At 61.9% G+C, this 11,745-nt stretch overlaps 1 long non-coding RNA gene across 1 annotated transcript; it reads right to left on the bottom strand.

Moving 5' to 3' along the window:
- Positions 1 to 505: 505 nt before the first annotated feature.
- Positions 506 to 8,181, bottom strand: LOC115615464. Its single transcript, XR_003994058.1, has 2 exons — positions 8,066 to 8,181; positions 506 to 718 (listed from the first exon to the last, which is right to left on the bottom strand). It is a non-coding gene; the product is annotated as an uncharacterized LOC115615464 (long non-coding RNA).
- Between the last annotated feature and the right edge of the window lie 3,564 nt (positions 8,182 to 11,745).

Here is an 11,745-nt window from a genome sequence, read left to right as displayed (position 1 = left end):
GCAGGCGAACACTAACATCCTGAGCAGAGCCGAAACGTGATAAACAGACCATCTATCAGAGCTGGGCCCCGCGCTCCCGGCAGCCTGACGAGAAGCAGATGGTGCATCTCCACTGAGCCCCTGCATCCGGCACCGGCCCCCGGGCCGGGAGCACCCGGCTGCAAACTGGGGCAGAAGTCACCCCGTGCAATGTGCTGCCCCTGGTTCTTGGTAGGAGAGAGCAGGGAGAAGACACCCATGGCGCCCCAAGCTGGCGGCATCCATCAGTTGGGAATGAGGTCTGGGAGCAGCCTTGGCCAGCGTGGGGTTATCTCCATACCAGCCATGGCTGGGCCAGCCCTGAGCTCCGGCCAAGTGTGGGAACAGCCACAGGGACCCACAGCCAGGGAAGGTGCTGCAGGGACCCTCCTGCCACCATATGCCACTGCAGAGCCTCTGCCCCACTGCTGGCCCTGCCGGGCAGCGCCCCGGCCCCATGCACACCCCAAGGAAGGGACCATCATGCTTTCAGCAAGGAGCGATGTGCTGGGAGCCAGCCCCGCTTTGCACTGCTTGGCGGTAGGAACAGGGGCAGGATTCTCCACAGGCTGTGCCCGTGCTGGCAGTGAGCTGTCCTCCGGCTCTGCCCGCCTCTTGCCGCTGGCCATGCTTCTGGGGCTGTACAGTCATCACGTGCCTTCAGCAGCTCCCATGTCCCCAGGGACACCCATGGCTGAGCCTGCAAGACAGAGGATGGCAGTCAGTGTGGTGGGGCAGTGAGTGTGGGCTGGTGTGGGGCTGCAAGCTCCTGGATCCCTTCTTGGGCAGCTGCTATGGGGCCCAGCACCCCATGGAACCGAGGACGGCAATGCCAACAGCTCCATGCACACAAGAAACCCCACAATAGCTACTCACAGACCTCCTTTTGATCACTCAAAGCCATGTGTGTGTGGGGCACATTCTCCTCTCCCGGTGGTAGCTGCAGGTCACCCTGCAGGAGCCCTGCAATGGGGCCTGGGGATGGCCCCTGTTCTCTCCCTGTCAGCGTCCTGGCCTTGGTGGGAAAAGACAGGACGGAGCCTTCTCTGCCTCCACAGCCCTCAGCCTCGTCCCCGGGGAGGTGGTGGTGGGGAAGAAATGCCGGGAAGGGCTGTAGGAATGCGCTGGGCTGAGCATCCCGCTGGGATGGAGGGAAAACATCTGCAGGGCTCACCCGCCCCTGCCCCAGTGGAGATTTCAGGGGGGGAAGCACCCCATCCTCCCTCTGATGTCCCCATTGCATGTCCAAGATGGGGCCTGCCCTTTCCCCCCATCTCCACTCTTGGTTTTGTCCCAGTTTCCCAAGGAAAGGGGGCTGCCACCTGCATGCCGTGTGCAGCCACCACCCTCTGCTCCCCAGCACTCATGTTGTTGCTGGAGGAGCTCCGTGTTGGGGGTCACCAGTGTGCCCCAAGCTGTGTCTGCCGGGAGGACAGCTACAGCCCCGGGTTACCATCCCCTTGCTCACATCACGCAAACATATCCCATAGCCTCAGAAGAAGGCACCAGGATAACAAATGGCTGGACTGAAGGTCCCACCAATGCTGGGGGACCACCAGACACCACCGCATCCCCCGGCCAAGGGTGCCAGGGCATGGCGTGCATGCCCAGGACAGTGCCCCGGCTCCTTCCTTGGTCACACCGGCGCTGCTGGCGCTGCCCTTGCCCCTGCCCCTGCCCTCTGCTCACCTCCAGCCTCCTGCTCTGCTGGTCGCTTCCCCGGTGGGTGCTCAGTGGCCACAAGCTGCCTGCCCAGCGGCGCGGGGCTGAGTCAGAGCTGGGCCCTCCCCGCGGTTACAACACAGCGCCCTTTCCCCTCTCCAGGCAGCCCGCCGCTGCAGGAAATGTCCTTTTTAATAGCAGTTGGGATTTGTTTCCTCCTTGAAATTCCCCAGCCCCATGAGGCCAGCTGGGAGGCCAGACCCGCGCTTTTGAGGGAAGCCTGAACCCCCCGGCTCTGCCCTGCACTCTGGAGGAGGGAGGAAGTCACTGGGCGATGCTCAGCCCCATGTGGGCACTCTTTCTGCTCCTCCTGGTCCCCAAAAGCCTGATATCCACCAGCCCTTGGGGCTCCATCCTTGCGCCAGCCGAGCTTTGACCCAGCTTGGCCATCAGCTACCCAAGCAGCCCTGATGCCACCTCCCGCTGGCTGAGGGACTTGTTGCTGGGTGACAGCAGGCAAGGTGAATCCTGCCCAAGGTGCCTCCTCCTGGGTGATGGAGGAGAACGTGCCCTCACTGGAAGGACTCACTTAACTCTATAGGAATCAAAGGGACTGATGCCAGGGCAGCTTCTGCTGCCTGTTGGATGTCCCTCACAGGCAGCGGTCGCACAGGGATGCTGCTCGCTGTCTCTTGGCAGCACATGCTGGTGGCAGGACAGCTCCAATGCCCCTTCCCAGTGGGGCCTTCCAGCTCTCCCAGCATCTCCATCCCAACCCCCATGGACCATGGCAGCCTCCGCACAGGAGAGGTACCTTGTGTCTCCCTTCATCCCTCCCAGCGCTGCTATTAAATCAAAGGTTTATGAGAAAATGGAGGGGCCAAGGGAGATCCTAATCTGGTGGCAGGCTGATTAACCCCGGGTTCAGGCTGAGGTCCTGATGCTGGGCTATAAATAGCTCTGCCTTCCCCTTCCCATCCTCCCGCGGGCCGCGGCGTTCCAACCCTTTTATGGTCAAAAAGGCAGATTTGGAGACCGGGCGGCCCCCATCTCCCATGCTGGGGACGAGCCAAGGGGGCCCAGGGGGATGGTGCTCCTTGGTGGGTTGTGCTGGGATAAATTATAGTGCCAAGAACAAAGGAGCAGGTTTGGGGGGCTCAGAGCAGGGATGGGTGCGGAGGGGAGAGCGCATCTGGTTTGTGCTCCTTCCCTCCCCGGGGCAGGCGGCCCCTCTCCTGGTGCTGGAGCAAGGGAGAAATCACCTAATTTGGTGTCTCTGCAGAGAGCCGGGCTTGAGATACAGGGTGGGGATGGCAGGAGGGAGCCCAGGGACAGACGAGGCCTCTGCCACCTCCAGGCTGCAAGCCAAGCTGGCATCTCTCTGGAGCAGGGGACCAGTGATGCCGGTCCTGTGCCATCACACAGAGCCCAATGGTTCCTGCAAAGCCACTGGTGCCAGGAGGCTGAAACCCCTCTGCAACACTAGTGCCTGGCTTGGGGGTGAGAAAGAGCCTTTGGAGGGGCAGGAGGAGCAGGAAGCAGCATGGCTAAGGAAGAGCCAAGGCACACAGCAGCGCGGTCATCGCCTTTCCCACGGCCGCAGCCCTTCCCCGCTGCCCCCAGCCCACCAACAACCATCCCCAACTCCTTAGATGGTTTCCTCTGGTTCCATGGGGCAGCGCAGCCCCAAGCCCCCTCACCAGCCCACCGCTGGAAGGTGTTTGGAGCCCAAGGCAAGGGCTGATGCCTGGTGTCCCGGTGCTGGCCCCAGGGCACACGGAGCGTGGGAGCGGGTGCCGGCACCAGCCCTCCCGCTCTGTTTACACATCACATTCACAGTCCAGAGGAAGTGGTGCAGGGGTGAAGTCCCAGCGGGAACAGGCTGTCACGTCACCGGCCTCCAGCCCTCGCTGGTGGGAACCCAGAGTGCTGTGCAGAGAGCTCCCCATGGACGCTGTTCCCAAGCAGTGTGGGGCGGCTGCTCCAGCTTCTTCCTTGCTCCCTGGGCTCTGCTTCTCACACAGATCCTGCATAGCTCCCAGCCGGAGCTGGCCTGAGGAGCTGGTGGAGGGGATGCTCCTTGGGATACTCCTCGGCATAGTGGGCACTCAGGAGCTCACATGAGGCCAACAAAGAGCCTGGAGCTGGAGCAGGCAGGGAGCAGCGACGCTCCCTCTCTTTTAGCAGAGGCTGGAGCTCATTAATCTGCCAGTGCTCTTGGCTGCTTATCCAGCCTTTATCATCTTATCTCTGCTCCATGAGGGAGAGGAGGGCTGAGGGGGGGGGATGTGTGTGTGTGCAGCATCGCCTGGACATGAGAAGAACCCAGTTAGTAATTCACATCCCCTGCAGGCCCCAGCGTTCCCAGCCCTGCCTGCTGCCCACTCAGCTGAGCAGTAAAAGACACTAGAAGAAAATGCCCTAAAATGGGCCAAGCTCCCAGCAAGCAGGAGATGAGATCTGGAAAAGTATGGTGCACAAAAGGTACATTAGGACTGATACTCAGCAGGCGGGAGCGGTGCAGCTCCTCTGCTCAGGTGTGATGGGGTGTGATGGAGGCGGCAGTAATAAAAATGAAATTTAAAATATAAGATTGAAAATGGAGGGGAGCAAAGGAAGGGCAAATCCGCAATGAGGGATCCCAGGTAAGAAGGCCAGGCTGGAAGAGCGACACGTTGCCCTGTGCACCAGCAACCAGCAAGTCAGTCCCACAGTGAGCACCAGGTAGACCTGTTGGCCACCACAGAGCATCTGCCCCATGTGCAGCACGGCGGGTCCCACAGACCCACAGCCCCATCCCAGGCCCTGTCTGCTGCTGTCTCTTGTCCAAGGCAAGCTGCGCGTCCACCTCCCAGCAGAGCTCAGCCCAGGGAGAGGCAGTGCCCTCCACCTCCCGGCACTGTGTTGCCACCATGACAGGGATGTCCCTGCAGAGCAGGGCAGATGTGCTCTCTCACAGCAGTCTTGGGGTGAAGACCTGGCTGCCTGCATGCTGCCGGCCATCACCCACAGACCCTGCTGCCTCCAGCATTGCCAGCACATCCCACCTCCCCGTAGCCGCTGAGAAAGGGGCTTAACAGTGCTCTTGGGTCCCTATCCCAACACAGCCTCAGCCAGGGCCAAGCACATGAGATTCATGGGAGGCAGATTTCTCGGACCAGGACAGTGCCATGCCCTGGGCAGCCCCACAGGCACGCTGCCTCCCTGCACGCTGACCATCCCTTGCAGCTCTGGCACTGCGTGGCACTGCGCTTCCCAGCAGGACAGGGAAGACATTGATGCTCAGCACCTCCTACTTCAGTATCTCAAACCAAACAGAGCCTGGGCAGTCCGGCTGCACGTGTCTGTTCTCCTGCCTCGCTGACAGCCACATACAGCTCGCACCTAACGCAGGCACAGGGCTGGCTCCAGGGGCTTGCCAGCCCTCCAGAGCCTCCTCCCCATCCCCACAGGCAGTGTGACCGTCCCCACCTTGTCCACCAACACAGACCAGCTCTGTCCCTCACCCTGACCCAGTGGGAAGATGCTGTCTCACAGCGGCTGCAGCCCAGGCACTGGAGCTCAGCCCCACTGCACCAGAGCTGCGATGGGCTCCTGTGCACTGCCCTGCAGAGGCCAGCTCTGCCTGATGCTGCTGCTTCTGCCCCAGGATGGTGCTGCCACAGCAGCTCCATGCTCAGCTCTGCGGCTGCACAGGCTGAGTGTGCGGCGGGGATTTGGCTGCTGGAAGGGTCCCTGCCTGTCCCTGGGGCAGCCCAGGCCCCTTGCCCTGCCTAGCCTGATGTTGCTGGCGTGTGGGACAGAAAAGGCCATTTCCCCCCCCCCAGGTAACCACGTCCCTGGCTCTGCAGGGGTTCGGGGTCTCAGGAGCAGTGAGTGCTCCCCCAGCACCGCTGGTCTGCAGCCACAGGATGTGTGTTGGGCTTCATCCCCCCGGCTGGAGCCTCCCCCCATGCAGGATCTGCTCCGCTTGTCTCTGTGCTCCCAGCCAAGGTCAAAGGATGGTGAAATGGCTCCAGAGCTCAGATTTCCAGCCTCTTGCCTCATCTCTTGCTGCTCGATGCGGCTCACTCATGAAGACATGCTTTTGCTGCTTCTGCCCCTCACAGGTTAAGGCATTGGGGCCATCCTGGGGCCCCCAGCCCAGTGCTCAGCCCCAGCATTGCCTGTGCTCCTGCCTGCAGGATGCCTGCACCCTGCCACTGCCCATCACCATCAGCAAGGCACAGCACAGTGCCCAGCACCCTGCCTGCTGCTGCAGGAGCCTCACTGCCGGGAGGCAAAGCAGTGCCATGGGCTGATGTACAGCTCATCGTGGCCATCGTCACCAGGAGCCGCGGCAGGCTGCACCACCGGGCCCTGGCTCTCCCCACCTCAGCCCTAGGGGAGGAGCAGCGGGATGCCAGGGATGAGCAAAGGCAGGTTTCACTGAGGGTGCAGAGCAACAAGCCTCGGAAAAGCCTGATCAGGAAAAAGGCTGGTTCTTGGGTAGAAAAGGAGACTGAGAAAAGGGGAAAAAAAAGGGAACAAAAAAAGCCCTTAATCATCTCCAGACTGCTTCTTGACAAGCATGGAGGGAAATGCCACTCCATCCAGCAGCCACCCAGAGCTGCAGCCTGTCTAGACAGAGCCGTCCCCGAATTCCTGCTGATAACTGCTTGGGAAATCTTTGGCGGAGGCGTCTGCCTGTGTTTGTTGGAAATAAACTCCTCTCCTGTTGGCCGGCAATGGGAAGGCAATGCCATTGCCCATCAACAGAGCACCCTGGTCAGCGTGCAGAGGCCGGGGAGCTGGGGCAGGCGCAGGCAGGGTAGCTCCGTGCTGGGGACACTGCCTCTAGGACAGAGATGTGGGCCGTGTCACACTGGTGGTTCTCCATCCCTACATGCACCATCCCAGTGCTGAGATGCTGCAACTTCCCCAGGAGCAGCCAGCGACAGTGGGAATCCCTTGAAGCACAGCAGGATGGGGACAAACTGGGACTGTGGTGGCCACAGCTGCCCTGAGAAGTTACAGTGCCCTGCTTACTGTCCCTGTCCCTTTGCAGAGGGACACGCAGCCCATAGAGGAGCTTGCACCCCCAAGGATGTCACTGTGCCCTGGCTGGACCCACTGTCCCTGTGCGGGACCCTGCTGGTGGTTGTCCCTGTGGCGGTGGGAGCTGCCCTGCAGAGGAGGGAGGCAGGGGGACGTGGCAGCTTGCTGCCACATGCCCATGGGGCACAGTGTCCCCAGGTGACCCGCTGGGAGGGGACGGCCACTGCTGGCACCCTGGGAACGGAGAGACAGTGCAGAGCCAGCCATAACCCAGGCAGAAGCAGCACCGTGTCCTGCGAGGGATGGGCAGGGAGGAGGCACAACCCAGAGAGCCTGCGGGAGCCTTTTCAATGCCTCGGCTTGAGGCTGTCTAGGAACAAGCCGTGTCTGTCCCCTCAAGACATCGCAGCACACCCCATGCTGTCCCCACCACCTCAGCCGCTGGCTCCCACAGGGTGACCACGCTCATCAGCCACTGCTGCGCCTCCAGGGCAGGAGGATGAGGCAACCCAATGAGTGATGGAGCCTGGGCAATGCCAGCGGCTGGGATCGCACCAGCAGTGCCGGCAATGGGCTGCAGCCAGGGGCACAGAGCGAGGCAGCGGCACCGGCTGGGCTGGTGTTGGGGTCCCAGGAGCTGTGGGCTGTGGGGTTCTCTCGGTCATTGTGGCTTCAGCACCCTGGAAGCCTCCGGTGGTGAGCTCCGGCCCCATTTCCCCCAGCCTGCTTTCCCCAGACAGTGGCAGCATCACGGCCTGGCAGCGGAGCCAAGCGAGCAGCCCATGGTCCTGCTGTGCGGGGAACCTGCCCGCCTGGGCTCACCTCCAGCTTCCCAGTTTTCTCATCCTAGATGTACGCGGGGCAGAAAACAATCCTCCCCCAGTCCTGGAAGGGCCCTTCCCCACCTCCTCAAAGACGGGTAAGCCCCACCAAACCCCTCTCTCAGGCCAGGACGGAGCTGAGGGACAGATTTTGGGGAACCTCTTTGCTCAGGACCGCCTGGTCCCGAGGCAGCTCTGGCCATTCCTCACCAGCTCTGGGCCCAGCGAGTTTCCCTGCTGGCACCCCGTGGCCATGCTCCGCTCACCTCCCTCCCTTCTTAGTCGCAGCATCCAAAGCACCCCTGCCCACCTCCCCGAAGCCGGCTGGGCTGAGCATCCCATGGCTGGCAGACAGGGATGCTGGAGGAGCCATGCTGTCCCCTGCCTGTCCCTGTGCACACCCGGGGCAAGCACCAGGCAGAACAGCAGCACCCACACTGCAGCAGTGCCCACCCATCCCCATCACCCCATGCACCCATCGCTGCCACCCGCACGCCTGCCCGCTCCCTCCATCCACGGGCACCTACCTGCTGCCCCACATGAGGCACCGTGGGATGCGGGCACAGCCCCACCACCTCCTCCCAGCACATTATAACCCGCCACTGGGACCCCGGCACTGCCAGCCGGGGTTTTTTAAGCAGCTGGCACAGGACCCCTTGGTGAAAAACTCCTTCCAGGCTGCTCAGAAGCTGCAAAACCTTTTTGTTTTTACCTTATATGAGCTGCAGGAGGAGGCCAGGCTGCCGACGGGCACCGCTGTCAGGGGCGCCGAGGGGATCCATTGGCTGGGGTGCCGTCACGTGGACCCGCCGCCGCGACCCGCCGCCACGCAGCCGAGTGTTGCTTTTACCCCCTAAGGAAGGGCTGCTTGACAATTTTCATATTTCTTCTAAATTTGGAGATTTCAGACAATGCTGGAGGCTTGGCTCGGGATGCCAGAGGCCCATGTGGAAGTCATTAAGGCGGAGAGGGGGAGCGAGGGAAGGAGGGCTATGGGGGGAGCAGGGGGGGAGGAGAGCGGCCAGGGCTGCGCCGGCTGCCAGCGGCACGCCTGGGAACCCAGGCCATCCCGACCGGAGAAAGTTGTTTGCAATAGCTGACTTCCTGCATGCACGGGGGGGATGCGCATCCCTCCGCCGGTGGGGTGGGGGTACGGTGGGGCAGGCTGGCCGTGGGGCCGGGGCGGCGCTGGCGGCTGTCCCGCCGGCCGGGGGAAGGAAGCGGAGATGCTCCCTGGCCCGGCTGGAGGTGGCTTGTGATTCCCATTACTTTGAAAGGCTCCATCTGGCCTGGGAAAAAAGGCGTTTCGGCGGACACGGGGCTGCCCGTGTGTGCGGGGTGAGATCCCGAGTGCCAGAGGGGCTGGGATCCGCACGGGAGGGTGATGGCACAGCCAGGGCTGGACGCACGTGGCGTCTTTCCCTGGGTTTTAGCATCACAGGGAGCTGGTACGGGAGCTCCATCACTGCAGGGCTGTGTCGGCTCCAGCCCCTCCCGGCCCCGCATGGACCATGAGTCCATGTATGGCCTCCAGCCGGCACTGGGGCACCGTTAATGAGCAGCCAGTTGGCAGCTCGGGAGGGAAACACCCAGCGCTGATGCTCCTTCATCCTCCTGCACCAGTCATCAGCCCCTGGCATGGCAAGGAAGGCACAGCCTCTGCTCCAGACACTGCTGCCCTGCCCCGAGCCCCAGGGCTGTGCTGGGCTCTCTCAGGGCAGTGGAGCCAGCAGCTCTGCTCCAAAGCAGGAGGAAGCAGCCACTGCAGGGTCCTCTGCAGCAAGCGGTGACCAAAGGAGAGCTGGAAAGTGAGGGGAGGACACCAACAGCTTCTCCTCTGGGTTTTCCAAGCTGGTGTCGCTCCCTGGGGGGAGCACAGGGCTGGTCTCTGGGGTCTCATGCCCAGAGAGTTCCCCTGGCTCATGGGAAGGAGCTCGTCCTGAGCTGAGCATGGGCACAGCGGCACTGCTGAGCGCTCCTGGGGCCTGGGGATGTGCACGCACTGCCCTGGACTCAATGTGGACAAACGTGGTGTAAGAAAGAGCCTGACTTCCACCAACAGCACATTCTGGAGGGGCCAGGAAAGGAGAGGGGTCCTGCTGCCCCCAGACCCCTGAGCCGGGGAGCTGGGCACAGCCCCACAGCCAGGACCAGGGCCCTTGTGCCATCGTGCCAGGCTTCGTATGGGGATGCTGTGGAGTGCTTGGTGTTCCTCCTGCTCCTCCTAGACTTACGCACCACCTCAGCACCTCAGCCCCTGCTGCAGGAGCTGTATGTCCCTGAAGCACCTCTATGTCCACCCTGAGGCATCTCTCCCATGCTGAGGCTGTGGGTGGCCACCAGCTCCCTCCTTCCATTAGCCCCATGCCCCTGCAAACCAGCCCTGGATGGCTGCAGGCATCTCTGGCGGGTCAGGGCTGGAACAAGCCCTGCTGCTGCAGGAGATGGGTGCTTGGAGTCATGCAGCTCACCTTGGGGGGGTGAAGGGAAGCTGGCAAAGCCAGCTCTGAACTGGCTGGCCTGGTTTTGCTCAGCTGCTGCAGAATCACCCACCACTGGAAGGAAGGAGCATGGACAAGTCAGTTTGGGAGGTAAAGAGGGGAGGAGGAGCAGCAGCGGGTGGCCAGGCTGCTGCCGAGCACCCAGCTGTGCCAGCCAGCTCTGGGGATGACACCTCGAGGTGTGAGCAGGGACAGTGGGGAGCAAAACCAGTGGGGAGGAGATGCAGCAGGGTCCAGCTGAGGGATGGAGTGAGCTATTGGGGAGGCTTCTGCCCTGGAAAAGAGCAGGGAACTGGAGCGTGCTTTTCACACCACTACACACACGCTCACCTCTCCTTCCACCCCAGACACCCGCAGCAACGAACCCTGCGGCCAGACCATCACAAAACAGGCAAATGTAGGAAGCACTGTGAGCTCAGCCCTGCTCTGCAGCAGGGACACAGGGCTGCAGGCCAGCGCGACACGACCCGGCGGCGTGAGCACAAGTCGCTGGTGAGGTGAGAACAAGACACTGGGAAGCAGCCGCCAGCACAGCCCCGGGGGATGCTCAGCATCTGCCAGGAAAGCAGGGGGTGGGGTGGACAAACCCAGGGGAGAGGGAGCTGGGATCCTCCAAGGAGCCCGAGGCACCATTGATGTGCCTGGTAAGGAACAGGAAGGACTTTCCTGGAGCTGCTGACAGCAGACTGGGGAAAAACCCCAACTGCTTGGTTCAACCCCTGCACACACACAGCTTCAGGGGCCCGTGGCAGGACAAGTCTTGATTGGGAGCAGCCAGCCCATAGCACATCTGCCTGTGGTCACTGGGGCATGGGGTAAGCCCGGGCTAGGCTGGACAAGCAAAGGGAACCGCACCGAGCACAGTGCAGCCGTGTGCTGCCTCTGGTGCACAGCACAGAGCTAGGACAGCACGTGTGGCACGTCCCCAGGGCACGCTGGGGCTCCTCTGGGGCACAGAGCCCTTCCAAATCACGTCTGACCCCTGTACCCCTCACTGTGTCAGGCACCCCATGCCCGCAGTACCAAGCACATCCCTATCCCGTGCCCTGTGAGCCCAGCAGCCTCCTTGGGAGCCAGCACGGAGCTGGCATCTCCTGGCCCCCACCAACCCCTCTCCCCTCCACATGGCCACGCAGCCCCTGCTGTCAGTGGGCTGGCTTTGAGTGAAGCACAACTAACTGCTGCCATTAAACAAACCCTATAATTAGAAACCAGGTTTCCTAAATGAAGTGAAAAATGTAACGTTAGCCTCTGTTTGTTCGCTGGATGCTGCTCTCTTGTTCCATGACCCAGAGGGGTCGTGCCCTGTGGTTTCTGAGAAGCCTTAATAAGGTAATGTTTAGGAGGTTACTATCTTTACAACTCTTGTCTTATTACAACTCCATAAGAAAAACATTTGGGGCAAAGCAGGATTCCTTGGCGCGGGTTTGTTTTCGTTACTCCTTCGCTTAGATGCTGCCCAGCGAGCCCTCCTCACCGCCATTCAGTTCCAGCATCTCCACAAAAGTGGTTTTTTTTCCACCCCCCCCCCATGCTGAGCTCCAGCCCGTGTGCTGGCTGTGAGGGACGGGTGGTCCCGGGAGGCCGGCACAGCCCTGCTCCCATCGCAGGCAGGCAGTGGGGCGATGCTGTGGGGCAGCGATGGAGAGGGTGCCCTGGGCAGGCTCTGATGGCTGCTCCCACCTTCCTGAGAGCCCAGGGAGCCC

This window comes from Strigops habroptila, chromosome 12 (assembly GCF_004027225.2).
Source record: "Strigops habroptila isolate Jane chromosome 12, bStrHab1.2.pri, whole genome shotgun sequence".
NCBI lineage: Eukaryota > Metazoa > Chordata > Aves > Psittaciformes > Psittacidae > Strigops > Strigops habroptila.
The sequence above is the reverse complement of the archived record's forward strand: the minus strand, read 5'-3'. Positions and strand labels throughout refer to the sequence as shown.